Here is a 20247-nt window from a genome sequence, read left to right as displayed (position 1 = left end):
AACAGATTGAAGCGGGGTATTATATACCTTATTCCACATATACTGCACTTCTCTAGAGACTTTTGTCACAGGGTCATTTAAAAAAGGACAGGCAGAGGAAGAGGCAGGCCCTTCCGCAGGGGTGGTAGGGGTAGCGCAGGAGCAACAGGCTTGAGCCAAAGTGGCAAATTGCAGAAGGTGCGTTTGATTATGTCAAAGGATGCACCAGACTTGGTTGAGTGGCTCACTCAGCCTTACTCTTCTGCACCCTCCTCATCTTCTCGATCTGCACCCTCTTCACTCTCTGCTGTATGCATCCCCAAAGACACTACCACCAACATCACCACCACAATATACCCTCCGCTTGAGTCACAGGAATTATTTTACGATCCATCACAAGACATTGCCGATGCGCAGCCATTCTTGGCATTGGATCACGAAGAGGAGTTAGCAACAACGGCCACTCAGCAGTCTGATGACAGTACCCAGATCAGCCCAAGGAGGTTGGTCCCCGGTGTTGCTGCCTACTACGAGATCTCTAATTATAGCGGTGGGGAAGGTGACGTCGATGATGACATGTCTAGTGATATCATGTGGGTGCCCACAAGAGAGGAAGAGGAGGGGAGTTCAGAGGGAGATATGGACCAGCAGATATGGAGGAGAAGCAGGTGGAACTTAGATTGCACAGGAGGGACAAAGCAGACTGCTAATGTATCAGGAGCGAGGCATCAACCATGTACGGTCACATCTGGTGCTCCCAGAACACCGGCACATGGCTCCGCAGTGTGGGCTTTTTTTAACGTGTCCGCTGCTGACAATAGTATTGCCATCTGCAGCCTTTTCAGTCAACGCATAAGTCGCGGTAAGCCCAACACTCACCTAGGGACGACCGCCTTAAGAAGGCACATGAGCTGCCATCACTGAGCCCAGTGGGATCAATGGAACCCACAAAGCCACACTCCAGGCTCTCACCATCCAGCCTCTTTTACTTCTCCTCTCTCCTCAGAATTGTCCTCCACTCCACCTTCCATCATTCCGTCCTCACGTTTTTCTGGAAAAAGGCAGGCTTCCGTGGGCCAAATGTTCGAGCGTAAAAAAATGATGACGCCTGATAAACCTCTTGCCCAACGGTTGACCGCTGGCTTGTCAGAACTGTTAGCCCACCAACTACTGCCATATAAACTGGTGGACTCGGAGGCCTTTCGAAAATTTGTGGCCATTGGAACACCACAATGGAAGATCCCAGGAAGGAAGGATTTCTCACAGAAGGGCATCCCAGAGCTATATGGCCATGTTCAGCGGCAAGTGAATGTATCTCTGGCACACAGTGTCGGTGCCAAGATACATCTGACCACAGACACGTGGTCTAGCAAACACAGGCAGGGAAGCTTTATAACTTTTACTGCCCACTGGGTGAACCTTCTGTTGGCCGTCAAGCATCTAACCCGTGACACCCGTGTAGATTTGGTTTTACCACCATGGATTGCATGCAGGCCTGACTCTTCTTCTCCTCCTCGTACTCCATCCTCCCTCTCCTCCTCGGCTGACTCCTCCTTTTCCGCTGCTAGCGTCTCTTCCCCAGAACCTATTTGACATGCCAGATGAGACGTTGCGTTTGTTGTGCCTGGAAGCCAAGAGCCACACTGGCCCTGCACTCCTTTCAGCTTTGCGTTCACAGGCAGATTAGTGGCTAACACCGCTCAATTTGACAGTTGTTTAAGTTGTGTGTGACAATGGTGTCAATCTGCTTAGCGCATTGAAAGAGGGCAAAATTACATACGTGCCATGCATGGCACATGTCTTAAACTTGGTCGTGCAACGATTTGTTGTCAAATACTCTGGGGTCCAGGACATCTTGCGGCAGGCAAGGAAAATCTCGGCCCATTTCAGAAGATCTTACACGGCCATGGCTCGGCTTGCTCACATTCAGTGGCAACACAATCTGCCGGTCAGACGTCTTATTTGCGATTGCCTGACGCGATGGAACTCAACCTTCTATATGCTTGATAGGCTGCTCCAGCAGAAACGTGCAGTTAACGACTACCTGTACGAACTCTGCGGCAGAACAGGTTCTGGAGAGCTTGTTTTTTTTTTCACCATGCCAGTGGCTGCTCATGCGCGACGCATGCAGACTTCTGCGGCCATTTGATGAGATCACCAAACTGGTCAGTCGCAGCCATGGCGCCATCAGTGACATCGTACCTTATGTTTCCTTTATGGAGCGTGCATTGCGTTGTGTCATTGATCAAGCCGTGGAGGAGCAGGAGCAGGAAGATGAGGAAGTCGCAATGCTGGATGAATTCCCAGGGGGGCTACTCTATCTGAGACAAGTCAACAACAGGAGTGTGAAGAGGAGTCAGAGGAGAATGGTGCCGGGGCGGATGAGGAGGAGCAAGAAGAGCATGCTTTAAACCTTTCTGGGATCCCTGTTGTTGTCCGTGGATGGGGGGAAGAGAAAGAGGACATTATCCTGGATGATGAGCAGGAGCCAGGCCACCACACCGCTTCCAGTTTAGTGCAAATGGGGACCTTCATGAGCCAATGTTTTAACAGGGACCCCCGTATAAAAAGCATAAAGGTCAAGGACCAGTACTGGGTGTCAAAGTACTTAGACCCCCGGTACAAACACAAAATGGCGGAAATGTTACCACCATAACAGAGGGCTGTCAGAATGGAGCACTTCCAGGCCTTGCTTAGAGAAATGCTGCATTCTGCTTTTGCGTGCACTGGCAGAGGAATTCCCACTCCCAGAGAAAGAGTTGCGGGTACCAATCCAACAGTGCCTGCAAGAAGAGGGCGGTTTGAAGATGTGTTGGTCACTTCTGATATGAGATCATTCTTTTAGCCGACCAATCGACAGGTGTCATCCGGATCCAGCATCAGGGAACGCCTAGACCGACAGGTGTCTGACTACCTCGGGTTAATGGCTGATGTGGACACTCTGAGAAGTGATGAACCCCTGGACTACTGGTAGGGTAGGCTTGACCTCTGGCCAGAGCTTGCACAATTTGCAATGGAACTGTTGGCTTGCCCCTCATCCAGTGTCCTGTCCAAAAGGACGTTCAGTGCAGCAGGGGCGATCGTGACCGATAAGCGTACTCTCCTAGCTCACGACAGTGTTGATTACCTCACATTTATCAAAAATGAATGAGGGATGTATCTCGGAGGAATTACAACACATGTATATGCATAAATCTATAAACGATTTATATAATCTAGCACACAGACCTTTTTTCTACCTTTGGCTCACTTGTACAAAAAAAGCACACCCTGCTATATGCCCGTACCCTCCTGTTTGAAGAGGTTGAGCAGTGTCATATTTTTGGGTCCCGCTCTGAGTTGCTGGTATCAGTGCAGGTGTCAGTGCTCTCTATCATGGTGCTGGTGTGGTATCAGTGCTCTCTATCTCGGTGCTGGTGTCAGTGCTCTCTATCATGGTGCTGGTATCAGTGCGCTCTATCTCGGTGCTGGTGGCAGTGCTCTCTATCATGGTGCTGGTGGCAGTGCTCTCTATCACGGTGCTGGTGTCAGTGCTCTCTATCTTGGTGCTGGTGTGGTGTCAGTGCTCTCTATCACGGTGATGGTATCAGTGCTCTCTATCATGGTGCTGGTGTCAGTGCTTTCTATTTCGGTGCTGGTGCCAGTGCTCTCTATCACGGTGCTGGTGTCAGTGCTCTCTATCTCGGTGCTGGTGTCAGTGCTCTCTATCTCGGTGCTGGTGTGGTGTCAGTGCTCTCTATCACAGTGCTGGTGTCAGTGCTCTCTATCTCGGTGCTGGTGTCAGTGCTCTCTATCACGGTGCTGGTGTCAGTGCTCTCTATCTCGGTGCTGGTGTCAGTGTGCTCTATCTGGGTGCTGGTGGCAGTGCTCTCTATCATGGTGCTGGTGGCAGTGCTCTCTATCATGGTGCTGGTGTCAGTGCTCTCTATCGAACTGTAAAGTTTGGGTTTGTACCGGACTTTTGGGTTTTTGGGTCCCGGACTCGAACCCGGAACAGTTTACTGTATGTTCGGGTTCGGTGTTCGGTAATGTAATGGCGCTTTTTTAACAGCTGCAGAGCAGCCAATTAACATTCATTTAACTTGGGTGCCCTTAGAAGCCATCACAGCCATGGCTACTAATGGCATGGCTCTGATTGGCCAGTGCAGCATGTGACCCAGCCTCTATATAAGCTAGAGGCACATAGCACAGCACGTCACTCTGCTTTAGATAGTATAGGGAAAGGTTGCTGCTGCTGCTGCTTTGAGGGAAGAGAATTAGATAGGAGTCCTGCTTCAGAAATCGAATTTCTCAACGATCTACCTTGATTTAGTTGTGTGGGTGCAGTGCACATTCTTTTTACACTGCCCTAAACCCAGTGCCAGAGAAAATATAACTTTTATACGTCTGTTAGTTAGGTTGGTGTCAGCAGGCATTTTATGCAAGCTCAGTGCACCAGCACTGCATATGTTACTGTGAGATACACCCTTTAGATACTGTTGCTCTATTCTGCTATTCTAAAAACACCCATTTAGGGCCAAAATAAATATTTTACAGTGTTTCCTGCATATCTGTACGTGTGAGATACACACTTTAGATACTGTTCTTGTATTGTGCAATTCAAAAAAAGAATAATTTAGGGCAAATATTTTTTTTTTTAATAGCATTTTCTGGATATCTGTATGTGTAAGGCCGCGTACACACGCGGGGACTGTTCGCTCAACTTTGTCCGCTGAACAGTGTTTCGGCGGACAGTCCGCTCGTGTGTGGGCTTTCAGCGGACAGTTTCAGCGGACAGTCTGCTGAACAAAGTTTTTCGGAAATTCCGAAAAACTGTCCGCTGAAACTTTGTTTCAGTGAACAGTCCCCTCGTGTGTAGGCTTGTTCGTCAAACTAAGTTCCGCGCATGCTCAGAAAGGATTTACACGCCGAAGTTTGCATTGCAGTGTATAGGACGTCGTTTTCTAGTCCCGTCGTACGTGCCGTTCACGTCATCGCGCACGGTTTCAGCGGACTGTTCGTTCGTCGTGTGTGACCAAGTCCGTCCATGCTAATTTTGAGCGGACTGTCCGCTGAAACTGTTTGACGGACAAAGTTGAGCGAACAGTCCCCGCGTGTGTACGCGGCCTAAGATACACAGTTTAGATACTGTTCTTCTATTCTGCTATTCCCCAAAAAATTATTTAGGGCCAATTTTTTTTTTTTGGTGCATTTTCTGCATATCTGTATGTGTGAGATACATCGTTTAGATACTGTTGCTCTATTCTGCTATTCTAAAAACACCCATTTAGGGCAAAAACAAATATTTTGCAGTGTTTCCTGCATATCTGTACATGTGAGATACACACTTTAGATACTGTAGAGAGAGAGAGGGGAATGGGTGGGATTATTGCGGTGCTATACGAATAAGGAAATTGTATAGTATAAAGGTAAAAAAAGAAATTTTATTAAATATAGTAAAAATTAACCACAGTACTGGGGTAAATTCCAAGAGATTTTTTTTGACAATACAGACATCAATAACTTTACAAACACTGATCATAGTCGGTCAATTAGTTTAGATGAAGGGGTTCTTGGCTATGCTGGTGGAGTCCCGACATGTTTCGCCTACACAGAGGCTTCTTCAGGGGAGCCCAAAAATTGACAGGAAATAATTTTTAAAATAAAATTCACTGTAAACAAAATAAAACATGATTAGTGGATCTGGTCATAATGGTAAAAACACAGCCCAAGCCTTAGGATACTCTCACGGATGTCAAAACATAAGAATAGAAAAAATAAATTGAAAGAGCCAGGAGTATGGATCAATCAGGTGATCAATAATATATAAAAAAAAAAAAAATTTTTTTATACCTACCAATCTGCAAATACAGGCCCCGCTTAAATACTGAAGTGAGGACACCTTTAAAGCGTGAAGAGCGCATCAGTCCCTGAGATCCCCAACAGGTGACTACAGGAGACAAATGGAACAGACAAAAAGTCCACATTCATTGAAAATCATGATGCCAGAAAGGGCTACCAAGAGCGGTTTGTTTTTTTTTGTATCCATAATGCAATGTAAGCAAATAATGAGGAAAACCTACCAAAACAAGTTGGTGTTAAGTATATCTCGAATGGGGAACTCGAAATTGCAGGTGAGCAGGTCCGCAAAACAAACTGGTGTCAAGACAATTACCTAAATTATAATTAAACAAAGCAATAATCTCTCTAAGTAGGGCCAATGGGTAAATGACAAAGAGAGTATGTAGAAAGTATTAAGAAAAGGGAGTAAGTACATTATAGTTAAATTAGCATTATGCTCAAATTAGTTTAGAACAATCAAACAAGGAGAGCTTACCAAAAACGGAGAAGAGCAAAAACAAATGTTGCTATCTTTCAGTCAAATGGATTCGCGCTAAGTTTAGGGAATTCAGCAATGGGCTGCACCGAGTAGACCAAACAGCCAACATGTGCAGCACCAGAAAAAGTTGGTCTGAAAGATAAGAAGCGAAAAACAAACCGGCCCCAATAAGCACAGGAGAAGACTAATAGGTGTAGCTGAAAAATAGGAGAAGAGCTATGGGCTGTGTGGGCAGACCACATACTTCTCAGAGAACTAACCTTCAACACGAAATCACCGCTGTAGTGTCTTGCAGGGCCGACACACCTGCATAGTGGGTGTGCCTTTTATCTCCCACACATCCGGCGTCACATCATGACGCCGGGTGTGAGCGGACAACAGATGCGGGACTGCGCATGCGTCCCGGGTGGATAAGCCTACGATCCCCACAAGGCACTGCGGCGGCGTCCCCGTAACCATGGAGACTGGATCATCGCCACAGGCATATGTGGGGATCGTGGACTAGGCGGTGTGAAGGTTCGTTGAACCTGTCAATACACTGCCAATTAATAACCACGGCGGGGTGCATTAAGCTGGAATAAAGCAATCTGCATATATATAGAGGTCGGGCTTCCACAGAGCCCGACCCGTGTGTCCATGTAGGCACCGACGTCGGAGATGGAGGGAACAGATGCGCTCTCACAAAAAAAGGGGTTCCCCGTCAGGAAGACGAACTTAAAAGAGGAAAAATTAAATGGCTAAGCGGATTACCGCAGAAGTGCTGAATAGGAGCATTTTACTTAGATAGCTAGTAAATAGATGTTTATGAGATAAGCGAACGAACGAAGGAATGGGCTGTGCTTGTAGGCCGAATCCACGATAATACACGAACTGCTATAAGCAGAAATGACAATGCAATAATAATATAGTCAAACCGGAAAACCTTATTACAATGAAGGTCACTAAAATGTTAACAAGGATTGGTACATTGTTTAAATTATAAAAGACATGTCAGTAAACAAAGAAAGGGAACAAAAAAAGGGGGGGGATATGAACAGCTTAATTTATATGAGTTAATGTGTTAAAGCACAGCTTGCAACAATTTCATCCTATATACAAGATAATATAAAGTGCATCATATATTGATTTAGGAATAAGGAAATTTAGGTTGCTGTACATAACTAAAATGAACTCACACCAACATAAACATTCACATTCAACCTACAAGGGAGGACGACACACATATACGACAAAACCATTATAAAACAAAACAAAACAAAACAAAACAGAAAAACACAAGGGGGGGAGGAGAAAAACATTGGTATAGACAGAGACAGGGACAAAATCAAAAAGGGAAAGAAGGGGGAAACAGAGATATGGCATTTTATGGACAGCTGGTGTCTAAGTTACTAAAGTATGTTTTTTTATATAAATACATATGAGGTTTGTACTTGAATTGTATATCATAGATCTATACAACAAGGTAGTTAAAGAAAATGCTTATAAGTTATATATTCATTCAAGCATGGGTAATTTGTAGCCTCCAAAGTATATATCCATTGTGTTTCCAATTGCAGTAGACGGGTGTCAATTCCCCCCCCCCCCCCCAAGCATGAAGAGGTACATGCTCTAGAGCGGAAAAGTGCACACCGTTGGAATCAAAATTATGCAAAGTACCTATATGTCTATTTAAGGCTGTAGTACAGAGTCGTTTGGATAATGGTAGCATATGGTCTCTGATCCGTTTAAAGAACGGGCGCTTAGTCTTACCAATATAAAAGCATCCGCAGGGACAGCAAGCGAGATAGACAATTCCTACAGTCTTACATGTCACGTTGTACATGGTGTGGGTTGAACCGTCAGGCAATGTGACATGTGGTGATCCAGAAATGAAGCGACAAACATTACAGTGGCCACATGGGTATGTGCCAGTGCGGTTTGTTTTAATGGGTTGTCGAATATTAAAATGGCTTGTGACCAGTCGGTCTTTCATAGACTGAGATTTACGGTATGTAAGTTGAGGAAACGGCTTTATATATTTGTGAATTGTTTGGTCCGCCAACAATAGGGGCCAATGTTTGACAAGAATTTCTCTCATTTGGTTGTGTTGTCGTGAGTATTGCGTGATAATGCGTAAAGGTGTATTAGTGGTAGGTTTGGGTTTAGGATAAATTAGATCATTTCTACTCAAGTTCATTACTTTATTGTAGGTACGTTTGAGCAATGATTTGCTATAACCACGTTGGTTTAATCTTGTGGATAAGTCCTTTGCAGCTAATTGAAAGTCGCTATCTTGGGAACAATTTCGGCGGAGCCGTAAATATTGGCTGTAGGGGATGCTGTTTAAAAGTGATCTAGACAAATTCCAATTTGTTAAAGACATACATTTATTTGCTAGACGCCTTTTATTTAAAGTACTATACAATAAATCTCAAGTAACGAATGACCCTATTTCCTCTACGGAACCCTCGTCCAATGAGCTTCAGGCTATGGAGGACCTGATGTCATTATGGGAGGAGGGTAACACCGACAATGAACAAGTCCTGGACTTAATTACACCCCGAGTCTCAGTCCCGGGGGTACTATTTCCTGCCCCGGCGACATTCAAACCTAAATCCAAAACCTTTCCCCTGCTTCAAAGCAACCCCAATATATGGGCTTTCGTTAGCCAATTGACCTCAGAAGTCAGGAATCTTGAACTGGACACACAAGAATCCCACAATCTATCTTCCAAACACCGTCAGGCTCTTCAAAATCTTCAAAGTAACTCAGACTTAATTATAAAACCTGCCGATAAGGGGGGTAATGTTTGCGTCATGGATGTCCAGGCATATAAAAAAATGTGCCTTGACATCCTTAACAACAAGGACTGGTATCGTCCGATATCCAAACTCATTATTGAAAATATTATTACGGAATATTACCAACTCATTTTTCGGGCCTACCGACAAGGCATCATTGACCTTGACACGTGGAAATACTTAAATGTAAAAAATCCACAAACTCCTACTTTTTATTCTCTACCCAAACTGCATAAATCTCTTGTCAACCCTCCAGGTCGACCCATTGTGTCGGGGTGCCAGTGTCTAACTGAAAACGCGAGTGCACTCGTTGATAAACATCTATTTCCGCATGTGCTATCTCTGCCATCCTACGTAAAAGACACTATTGATCTGTTACGAATTCTGGATGGAAAACAACTTCCTCCAGATGCTTGGTTGGTTGCCTTGGATGTGGAGTGTCTTTACAACTCTATTCCGCATACCACGGGCATCCAAGTTATACATTCTTTTCTGAAAGAAAGAGGACCTACCTCGGAAGGGTATGATGGGTTTGTGCTCCAATTATTGGAGTTTATTCTTACACATAACTGTTTTATGTTTGATCGTTCCCACTACCGTGCCCCTTCCTACGCCAATCTGTACCTGGGGGGGTGGGAACGACAAATATTTTTTAGTAACCAATCTCGGGATTGGAGTCAGTTCATTCTAGGCTGGCATCGCTACATCGACGATATTTTGATTCTTTGGACGGGCACCCTCAACGAACTAAATTAGTTTTTTGACGGTTTGGCCAATAATCAATTTAATTTAAAATTCACTATGGAATACAGCCAGACCCAGGTCAATTTTCTCGATTTATGTATTAAATTGGATGAAAGAGGTGTAATCAACTCATCTCTTCACCGGAAACCCTCAGCAGGTAACACTATCTTACATGCCGCAAGCACACACCCTAGATCACTTTTAAACAGCATCCCCTACAGCCAATATTTACGGCTCCGCCGAAATTGTTCCCAAGATAGCGACTTTCAATTAGCTGCAAAGGACTTATCCACAAGATTAAACCAACGTGGTTATAGCAAATCATTGCTCAAACGTACCTACAATAAAGTAATGAACTTGAGTAGAAATTATCTCATTTATCCTAAACCCAAACCTACCACTAATACACCTTTACGCATTATCACGCAATACTCACGACAACACAACCAAATGAGAGAAATTCTTGTCAAATATTGGCCCCTATTGTTGGCGGACCAAACAATTCACAAATATATAAAACCGTTTCCTCAACTTACATACCGTAAATCTCAGTCTATGAAAGACCGACTGGTCACAAGCCATTTTAATATTCGACAACCCATTAAAACAAACCGCACTGGCACATACCCATGTGGCCACTGTGATGTTTGTCGCTTCATTTCTGGATCACCACATGTCACATTGCCTGACGGTTCAACCCACACCATTAGGTACAACGTGACATGTAAGACTGTAGGAATTGTCTATCTCGCTTGCTGTCCTTGCGGATGCTTTTATATTGGTAAGACTAAGCGCCCGTTCTTTAAACGGATCAGAGACCATATGCTACCATTATCCAAACGACTCTGTACTACAGCCTTAAATAGACATATAGGTACTTTGCATAATTTTGATTCCAACGGTGTGCACTTTTCCGCTCTAGAGCATGTACCTCTTCATGCTCGGGGGGGGGGGGGGGGGGGATTGACACCCGTCTACTGCAATTGGAAACACAATGGATATATACTTTGGAGGCTACAAATTACCCAGGCTTGAATGAATATATAACTTATAAGCATTTTCTTTAACTACCTTGTTGTATAGATCTATGATATACAATTCAAGTACAAACCTCATATGTATTTATATAAAAAACCATACTTTAGTAACTTAGACACCAGCTATCCATAAAATGCCATATCTCTGTTTCCCCCTTCTTTCCCTTTTTGATTTTGTCCCTGTCTCTGTCTATACCAATGTTTTTCTCCTCCCCCCCTTGTGTTTTTCTGTTTTGTTTTGTTTTGTTTTGTTTTATAATGGTTTTGTCGTATATGTGTGTTGTCCTCCCTTGTAGGTTGAATGTGAATGTTTATGTTGGTGTGAGTTCATTTTAGTTATGTACAACAACCTAAATTTCCTTATTCCTAAATCAATATATGATGCACTTTATATTATCTTGTATATAGGATGAAATTGTTGCAAGTTGTGCTTTAACACATTAACTCATATAAATTAAGCTGTTCATATCCCCCCCCCCCTTTTTTTTTGTTCCCTTTCTTTGTTTACTGACATGTCTTTTATAATTTAAACAATGTACCAATCCTTGTTAACATTTTAGTGACCTTCATTGTAATAAGGTTTTCCGGTTTGACTATATTATTATTGCATTGTCATTTCTGCTTATAGCAGTTTGTGTATTATCGTGGATTCGGCCTACAAGCACAGCCCATTCCTTCGTTCGTTCGCTTATCTCATAAACATCTATTTACTAGCTATCTAAGTAAAATGCTCCTATTCAGCACTTCTGCGGTAATCCGCTTAGCCATTTAATTTTTCCTCTTTTAAGTTCGTCCTCCTAAAGGGGAACCCCTTTTTTTGTGAGAGCGCATCTGTTCCCTCCATCTCCGACGTCGGTGCCTACATGGACACACGGGTCGGGCTCTGTGGAAGCCCGACCTCTATATATATGCAGATTGCTTTATTCCAGCTTAATGCACCCCGCCGTGGTTATTAATTGGCAGTGTATTGACAGGTTCAACGAACCTTCACACCGCCTACTCCACGATCCCCACATATGTTTGTGGCGATGATCCAGTCTCCATGGTTACGGGGACGCCGCCGCAGTGCCTTGTGGGGATCGTAGGCTTATCCACCCGGGACGCATGCGCAGTCCCGCATCTGTTGTCCGCTCACACCCGGCGTCATGATGTGACGCCGGATGTGTGGGAGATAAAAGGCACACCCACTATGCAGGTGTGTCGGCCCTGCAAGACACTACAGCGGTGATTTCGTGTTGAAGGTTAGTTCTCTGAGAAGTATGTGGTCTGCCCACACAGCCCATAGCTCTTCTCCTATTTTTCAGCTACACCTATTAGATAGTCTTCTCCTGTGCTTATTGGGGCCGGTTTGTTTTTCGCTTCTTATCTTTCAGACCAACTTTTTCTGGTGCTGCACATGTTGGCTGTTTGGTCTACTCGGTGCAGCCCATTGCTGAATTCCCTAAACTTAGCGCGAATCCATTTGACTGAAAGATAGCAACATTTGTTTTTGCTCTTCTCCGTTTTTGGTAAGCTCTCCTTGTTTGATTGTTCTAAACTAATCTGAGCATAATGCTATTTTAACTATAGTGTACTTACTCCCTTTTCTTAATACTTTATACATACTCTCTTTGTCATTTACCCATTGGCCCTACTTAGAGAGATTATTGCTTTGTTTAATTATAATTTAGGTCATTGTCTTGACACCAGTTTGTTTTGCGGACCTGCTCACCTGCAATTTCGAGTTCCCCATTCGAGATATACTTAACACCAACTTGTTTTGGTAGGTTTTCCTCATTATTTGCTTAAATTGCATTATGGATACAAAAAAATGTCTGTTTCATTTGTCTCCTGTAGTCACCTGTTGGGGATCTCAGGGACTCATGCGCTCTTCACGCTTTAAAGGTGTCCTCACTTCAGTATTTAAGCGGGGCCTGTATTTGCAGATTGGTAGGTATAAAAAATATATATATTTTTTATATATTATTGATCATCTGATTGATCCATACTCCTGGCTCTTTCAATTTATTTTTTCTATTCTTATGTTTTGACATCCGTGAGCGTATCCTAAGGCTTGGGCTGTGTTTTTACCATTATGACCAGATCCACTAATCATGTTTTATTTTGTTTACAGTGAATTTTCTTTTAAAAATTATCACCTGGGGGGGCGCATGCGCGAAGCTCACCATGACGGACGCATCCCGTTAGAGCTCCGCTCTCACCGCCGCTATCCCGAGCAATAGCACTGCATACCCAGTCGGTAATCGCCTCGATTCTTGAGGACCCACGTAGCGGATCGCCCTGTGCTTCTCCCGGAATGGTTCTGACCGTCCACCGGGGCAAAAATAAGCCGAAACCAATCAAAGAAGCACTGGCGCGTGCTTCCTCCAAGATGGCGGCGAAGGCCTCAGCGGCGGCCCAGCTCACTACCAACCCGCAGCACCAGGAGAGCAGCGATGAGGAGGACATCTCTACAGAATACATGAGCATACCGCAACCTACCCCACAGACAGGTATGTCTCAAGCAGACTTTCTGAAACACATGGAGACCATGCTCCACAAGGCCCTCAAAGCCACATCTGACCAAATAACAGACAGACTAACCCGCGAGATCCGTGACCTAGGCCAGCGCACAGCAGACCTCGAGACGAGGGCGGACGACACGGAACTCACCATACAAGAACTGGTCCGTGACCAAGCTAGCCTCCGAGATGACAACGCAGTCCTCCTATCTCGTTTAGAGGACGCAGAAAACCGCTCACGAAGATCAAATCTTCGTCTTCGTGGCATCCCCGAGACAGTGGACGACCTGCAGTCTTTTACGACCGCTCTTTTTCAGGAACTGTCCCCGTCAATTCCGATCGAACGTCTTGAATTCGATCGGATTCATAGGGCACTAACGCGTCGTCAACCCGAAGGCCCTCCCCGAGATATAATAGTGAAACTTCACTACTTCCGAACGAAGGAGCAACTGATTTCGGCTGCACGAAACAAGCAAGACCTGCTATTCCAAGGCCACACATATCAACTCTTCACTGATCTTGCACCCTCGACGATTGCGAAGAGACGTGCCATGAAACCGCAGCTCCAAATATTGATGCAACATCAGATAAAATATGCTTGGCGCTTCCCTTTTGCGCTCCACTTCTCCTTCCAAGGTCAACAACATACCTGCTCGTCATCTGAGGCCTTACAGATCCTATTGGAATCTCTCCACCTCGTGGCACCTGAACCTCAAGATACATCTCTCCCCCGCACTCCAGCTCGTCCTGCTCCCTACACCTACGCAGCTACACCAAGACGGAATCGTCAAGCTACCCCAAGCTCCTCTTCTGCTAAGCGGGACACTCCGAAACGTTCCTCCAGCGTAGGCTTCCCTAGCCCGAAGGTTTTTATCCCCCGCTGAGAAACACCCTTACCAGCTTTTTTGCCCAACTTTTTGCTTAGGCGTCCTCTCTTTTTTGAGCCGTCAGTTCCTGGGACTTGCAAACCCTGATATTCTTATGGTATTCTATTTATCTCTTTTTCCTTTTTTTTTTCCTTTTTTTTATTGTTTGTTTTAGTATGGACATCTCTACCATTCATATGACTCTTATAATAGCTTTTCCAAAGCTATATCGTAAAGCAAATTATATACCCCCTTCCCCCCCTTTTTTTTTTTTCTCCCCCCCCCCCCCCCTTATTTTTTTTTATATATATATGTATATATATACTTTTTGATCTATTTTTCATTCCCCATACTGTTCCTTTACGGTTTACTTTTTACTGTGACTGGAACCTCTTTACACCCTTTTTTACGTATACTTGAAATGCCACATTTATCTGGTAGAGCTTGTTATTATTAAGTTTTGTTTTCTTAAACTGTACTGTTCAATGTTACTTTTACGGGTATGCGGCGGTGAGCCGTCACTGCTCCCCCCATTTATTGATGCACACTCCGCCTGCCGGGCCACCGGCCGAGCGGACCGCAACACCAACTTGTTGGGCGGTGTGCCTTTGCTCACACCGCCTCACACCTCTCCCCCCTCCCCTGCACAACCTTTTCCTGCTCTCTCCTTTTCTTTTCCTCTGCTTTACCTCTCCCCTCCCTTTCTTCCTCCTTGGCTGGTCGGCGCGCTCGGGCCCTGACGGGTCCCTCGAACATACTCCTTCCCTCACGCGATGGCCCCCCTAAACATCTTGTCCTTGAATGTTAAAGGACTCAACTCACCACAAAAACGGGTCAAGGCATTTCGCACTTTTCTTACCTTGAAGGCCGGCGTAGTGGCCCTTCAGGAAACCCATTTCTCTACGCACGCTACCCCCAAATTCTTTCACTCTAAATATCCCCAAGTCTTTACGGCCTCTGCAGACACAAAACACAGAGGGGTCCTTCTTGCCTTTCATCACACCCTCCTATTCACCCCCAGAACCGAAATTAAAGACCCTGAGGGTCGATACCTTATACTCACAGGTCTACTTCAGGACACGGCTGTTACAATAGTTTCCTACTACGCTCCTAACACGAATCCCAACCCATTCTTCTCCCACCTTCTCCAGGTCATCCGAACTCACCAAGTAGGAGCCCTATTCATGTGCGGTGATTCCAACCAAGTTCTTTACCCTCACCTGGATAGGTCACCCTACTCCCCGGAGCAACTTGCTCCTTCCATGAAACTCCGTAAACAATTCCAAAAGGCGGCACTGGTAGACACCTGGAGAGAATGTAACCCCCTTAAGAAAAACTATACCTTCTATTCTAATCCCCATAATTCTTTCTCCAGAATAGACCATATCTTTATACCCGTAACTTCTGCTCCCACTCTCCTCCACTCACGCATTTACCCCATCACTTGGTCAGACCACTGCGCTACAATCACGGCTGTTTCCTCCATTATCCCTCCTCCCGTTAGCAGAGAATGGAGCATGAACGAAACTCTCCTTTCCAATTCATCATATTGTTTAGATATCCAAGTAGCCCTCACGGAATACCTCACCCATAATACCACCCCAGGTATCTCCCCCACTCTCCTCTGGGAAGCTCACAAACCGGTTATTAGGGGCACGTGTATCTCTGTCGCCTCACATCTCCAGAAGATCAGGCAAGAGCGATCCTGCCAATTAGAGGCCACCCTCCACCGACACTATCTCTCTTTCCAATCTGACCCTACAATTTCTAATAGGTTGGCGTTTGAGAAATCAAAACTAGAGCTAGACCTACTTTTAACTGAAGAGGCTGACAAACAGATCCGTAGATCCTTTCACACTGCCTACATCAAAGCCAACAAACCTGATACCTTTTTAGCGATGCGTTTAAGGAACCCCGAGAAATCATATAAACCCATCAGACTTCGACTACCACAGAGAGGTCCCACTAGTAACCCTACTAAAATTCTTACTGAGTTCAGCACTCAATTGTCGAAGCTATACACAGCCAAAACATCCTTCTCTACCTCTCAAGCTGATGCCCTGTTTCATCCTCTACAACTACCCCAGCTATCCCCTACAAATCTCGACATAATGGAAGCCCCCATTACTTTGACTGAGGTACTGGCGGCCATCAAATCTCTCAAACCTCATAAGCGTCCTGGACCCGACGGCCTTCCTGCAGCCTACTACAAAAAATTCTCCGACACATTAGCCCCAATTCTTACAAATTCCTTTAATTCTATCCTTCAGGGTCAGTCTCTGGGCAGGGACTCATTGACAGCTATCATTATCATGATCCCCAAACCCCATTCCGACCACTCAATTTGGTCCAACTTTAGGCCCATCTCTTTGCTCAACGTGGACGTCAAGATCCTTGCCAAGGTCTTGGCTCTACGCCTGAACCCGCTTATAGGTAGATTGATACATAAAGACCAAGTGGGATTCATCCCCCAGAGGCAAGCTAGTGACAATATCCGTCGTGTGATTCTCATCCAGCATATAGCAAAATCGAGAAACATCCCAATGCATTTGCTTTCGCTTGACATACGCAAAGCATTCGACACAGTATCCTGGCAATACCTTCACTATATTTTACAACTTTGGGGTTTCGGCCCCCATTTTCTAAGTTGGATAAACGCTTTGTATGCCTATCCCCAAGCCTACGTTAGATATGCTGGCTCACGCTCATCGCCCTTTCCCATTCAAAGGGGGACGAGACAGGGATGCCCCCTCTCCCCCATCCTATTCGCGTTAGCAATAGAACCTCTGGCGGCTCTGATTAGAGCACATCCCGACATACGTGGTCTCGAGCTAGCCTCAACATCACATAAGTTATGCTTGTTTGCCGACGACGCTCTACTTTTCGTCACAACCCCCCACATTACTTTACCAAACCTCTGTAAACTTTTAGATAGCTTTGCTGCTATATCAGGCCTAGAAGTCAATCAAACTAAGTCCAAGGCCCTCAATGTGTCCCTGCCAACAGCTGACCTTAAACGGCTACAAAGTAATTTCCCTTTCTTATGGTCCACATCATCCATCCCTTACCTAGGCATCCAATTGATGAACGACCCGTCCTCCCTCTACCGTACAAATTACCTTCCCTTACTCAAGAGATTTACGAACATCATGGCTTCATGGCAGCCGCTTTGTGTCTCGTGGCTGGGTAGAATTACAGCGGTCAAGATGTCTCTTCTACCTAAATTACTCTACCTCTATAGAGTTCTCCCTATCACGGTTCCCCCATACTTTCATCGTATCATACAAAATAAAACACTTAAATATATTTGGGAACCGACCAGACCGAGAATTGCTAGATCTGTTCTCTTCCGCCACAAGACACAGGGTGGCCTAGGGGTGCCCAATTTTTTACTGTATTATAGAGCTGCTCAGGTGGCTCAACTAGCTCTTTACCACGCTAAGTCGGAAATCCCCCTGTGGGTTAGCCTTGAAGCTGTAGATGTCCACCCCATTGCCATTTCTAACCTACTCTGGTTGCCCCATTCCAAGAGGGGCTCCCTTACAAACCCAGTTACTACGCATTCCCTGAAAATTTGGGACGCCTCTCGCAAATCCTCCGCACTCATATCTTCGCACACCCCACTATTATCTATTTTTGGTAACCCGCTCTTCCCTCCGGCTCTCACTGAACCAGGCCTCTTTACAACCTGGTTCGGAGCAGGCATAACCAGAGTCCTAGACCTCTTGAGGGGCGGAGTGCCAAAAACATTCCACGAACTCCATGAACAGTATCACCTCCCCCGTGCGGAATACTTCCGTTACCTTCAGGTATTACATTTCCTACAATCCCTTCCTAAGCCCAGTCCGACCCAACACCACATATCATTCTTTGAAAAAATATGCGACTCAGACCCACATGCCCCAGGTATCATTTCGCAACTATATGCTCACCTTAATCTCCCCCCCCCCGTCCCTCCCACCATACGCAACAAGATGGTCGACTGATCTGTCTAAAGACCTAGACGCTGACACCTGGGGCGAGATTTGGACTAATACCAAGAACGCATCTCAAAATGTTGTCGCCTCTGAGGCCAATTTTAAAGTATTAATGCGTGGTACCTAGTTCCAGCTAGAATCGCCAAATACATTCCAGGATACTCGGCATTATGTTTTAGGGGCTGTAACACTGTTGGCACCCACCTGCACATTTGGTGGACGTGTCCGGTAGCCCAGCAATTCTGGGTAGCGGTGTTCCACATGGCATCCACTTTATTTAAACTCACTTTACAGCCAGACCCTGTCTTCGCTCTACTTAATAAATCACCCGAATGTTGCACTCGCAATCAACTGAAACTTTTTCTCCAGCTTACCACTGCAGCGAAACAAACCATAGCGCACGCCTGGAAATCCCCAACTTTACCCCTGTCTGCCGTTAAAAATAGGGTAACACAGGCGATGATTCACAGTAGGACTGAAGCCAAACTCTTAGACCGTCTCCCCAAGCACAATAAAATCTGGCAACCATGGGCCGATCACTTTTTGCCTGTTGATGTCCATTTAGATACATCAGACTACTGATATAGCATGTTCAATACTACCCAAACCTTTGTTCTTTATGGACCCCTGTGCCCGGGCGCGCCGGCCAGCCCTACCCCTCCTGCCTCACTCCACTTCCCCATCCCTGTTCCTCCTAGTCTCTCTTTCACACCTCTTTCCTTCCTTCCCCGACCCCTATTATGTCCCCCTCACTGAAAATTGTCTATCACGCAAGCTGACGATCCCTATCCGGGATTGACCCACAAACTTAGGAAGGTTCATGACCTCGTCCTTAAGTGTCTATTACCTTATATTCTTCCAGTTCACACATTTGTTGTGCATTTTTGAATGTATCATTTCATGCCCACTCTGCTTTACTGCTCGGGTCTTGACACCCATTGTATATACAAAGTACTTGATACATTGTCACAAAATGTTCTGTAATCCTGCACACCAACTATTGATCCACGCTGTGTAACTGTTATGATGCATGTTAATAAAATATGTTTCAAGAAAAATTATTTCCTGTAAATTTTTTGGCTCCCCTGAAGAAGCCTCTGTGTAGGCGAAACATGTCGGGACTCCACCAGCATAGCCAAGAACCCCTTCATCTAAACTAATTGACCGACTATGATCAGTGTTTGTAAAGTTATTGATGTCTGTATTGTCAAAAAAAATCTCTTGGAATTTACCCCAGTACTGTGGTTAATTTTTACTATATTTAATAAAATTTATTTTTTTACCTTTATACTATACAATTTCCTTATTCGTATAGCACCGCAATAATCCCACCCATTCCCCTCTCTCTCTCTACATTTGATACAATTGGGATGAGGTGCGCCACTAAATTTTTGCCCGACCTGGTTCTTTCCACTCTCCCACACTTTAGATACTGTTCTTCTATTCTGCTATTACAAAAAAAAAAGATTAGAGCATTTTCTTCATATCTGTACATGTGAGATACAGATACAGAGGATCTGCCAGCAACACTACCACCTGGGTCACCAACCATCTCCACAATGTCCCATGGAAGCGTTCAGCTCTCTATCTCCCAAGCACTGGAGCGGAAGAGGAAGTACCCCCCCACCCTGGCCCTGAATGCCAGCATTTCAAAATTCCTGGCCTTTGAAATGCTGTCATTCCGTCTGGTGGAGACAGAGTTTTAACAGCCTGATGGCATTGGCTGTCCCACAGTACGTCATGCCTAGCCGCCACTACTTTTCCAGGTGAGCCATCCCTTCTCTGCACAACCAAGTGGGGGACAAAATCAGGTGTGCACTGCACAACACCATCTGTGGCAAGGTCCACCTAACTATGGATATGTGAACCAGTAATCACAGTCAGGGATGTTATATCTCCCTAACAGCACATTGGGTAAATGCAGTGGCAGCTGGGCCTGAGGCAGACAGCAGTTTGGCGCATGTCCTTCCACCACCGAGGATTGCAGGGCGCTTCAGTTTGCCTCCTGCTGCTAACTCCTCCTACTCCACTTCCTCATCCTCTA

The sequence above is a fragment of the Lithobates pipiens genome, unplaced genomic scaffold (assembly GCF_037356315.1).
Source record: "Lithobates pipiens isolate NorthernLeopardFrog02 unplaced genomic scaffold, aLitPip1_a1.2 Scaffold_8, whole genome shotgun sequence".
Lineage (NCBI taxonomy): Eukaryota > Metazoa > Chordata > Amphibia > Anura > Ranidae > Lithobates > Lithobates pipiens.
This window is presented reverse-complemented; position numbering follows the sequence as displayed.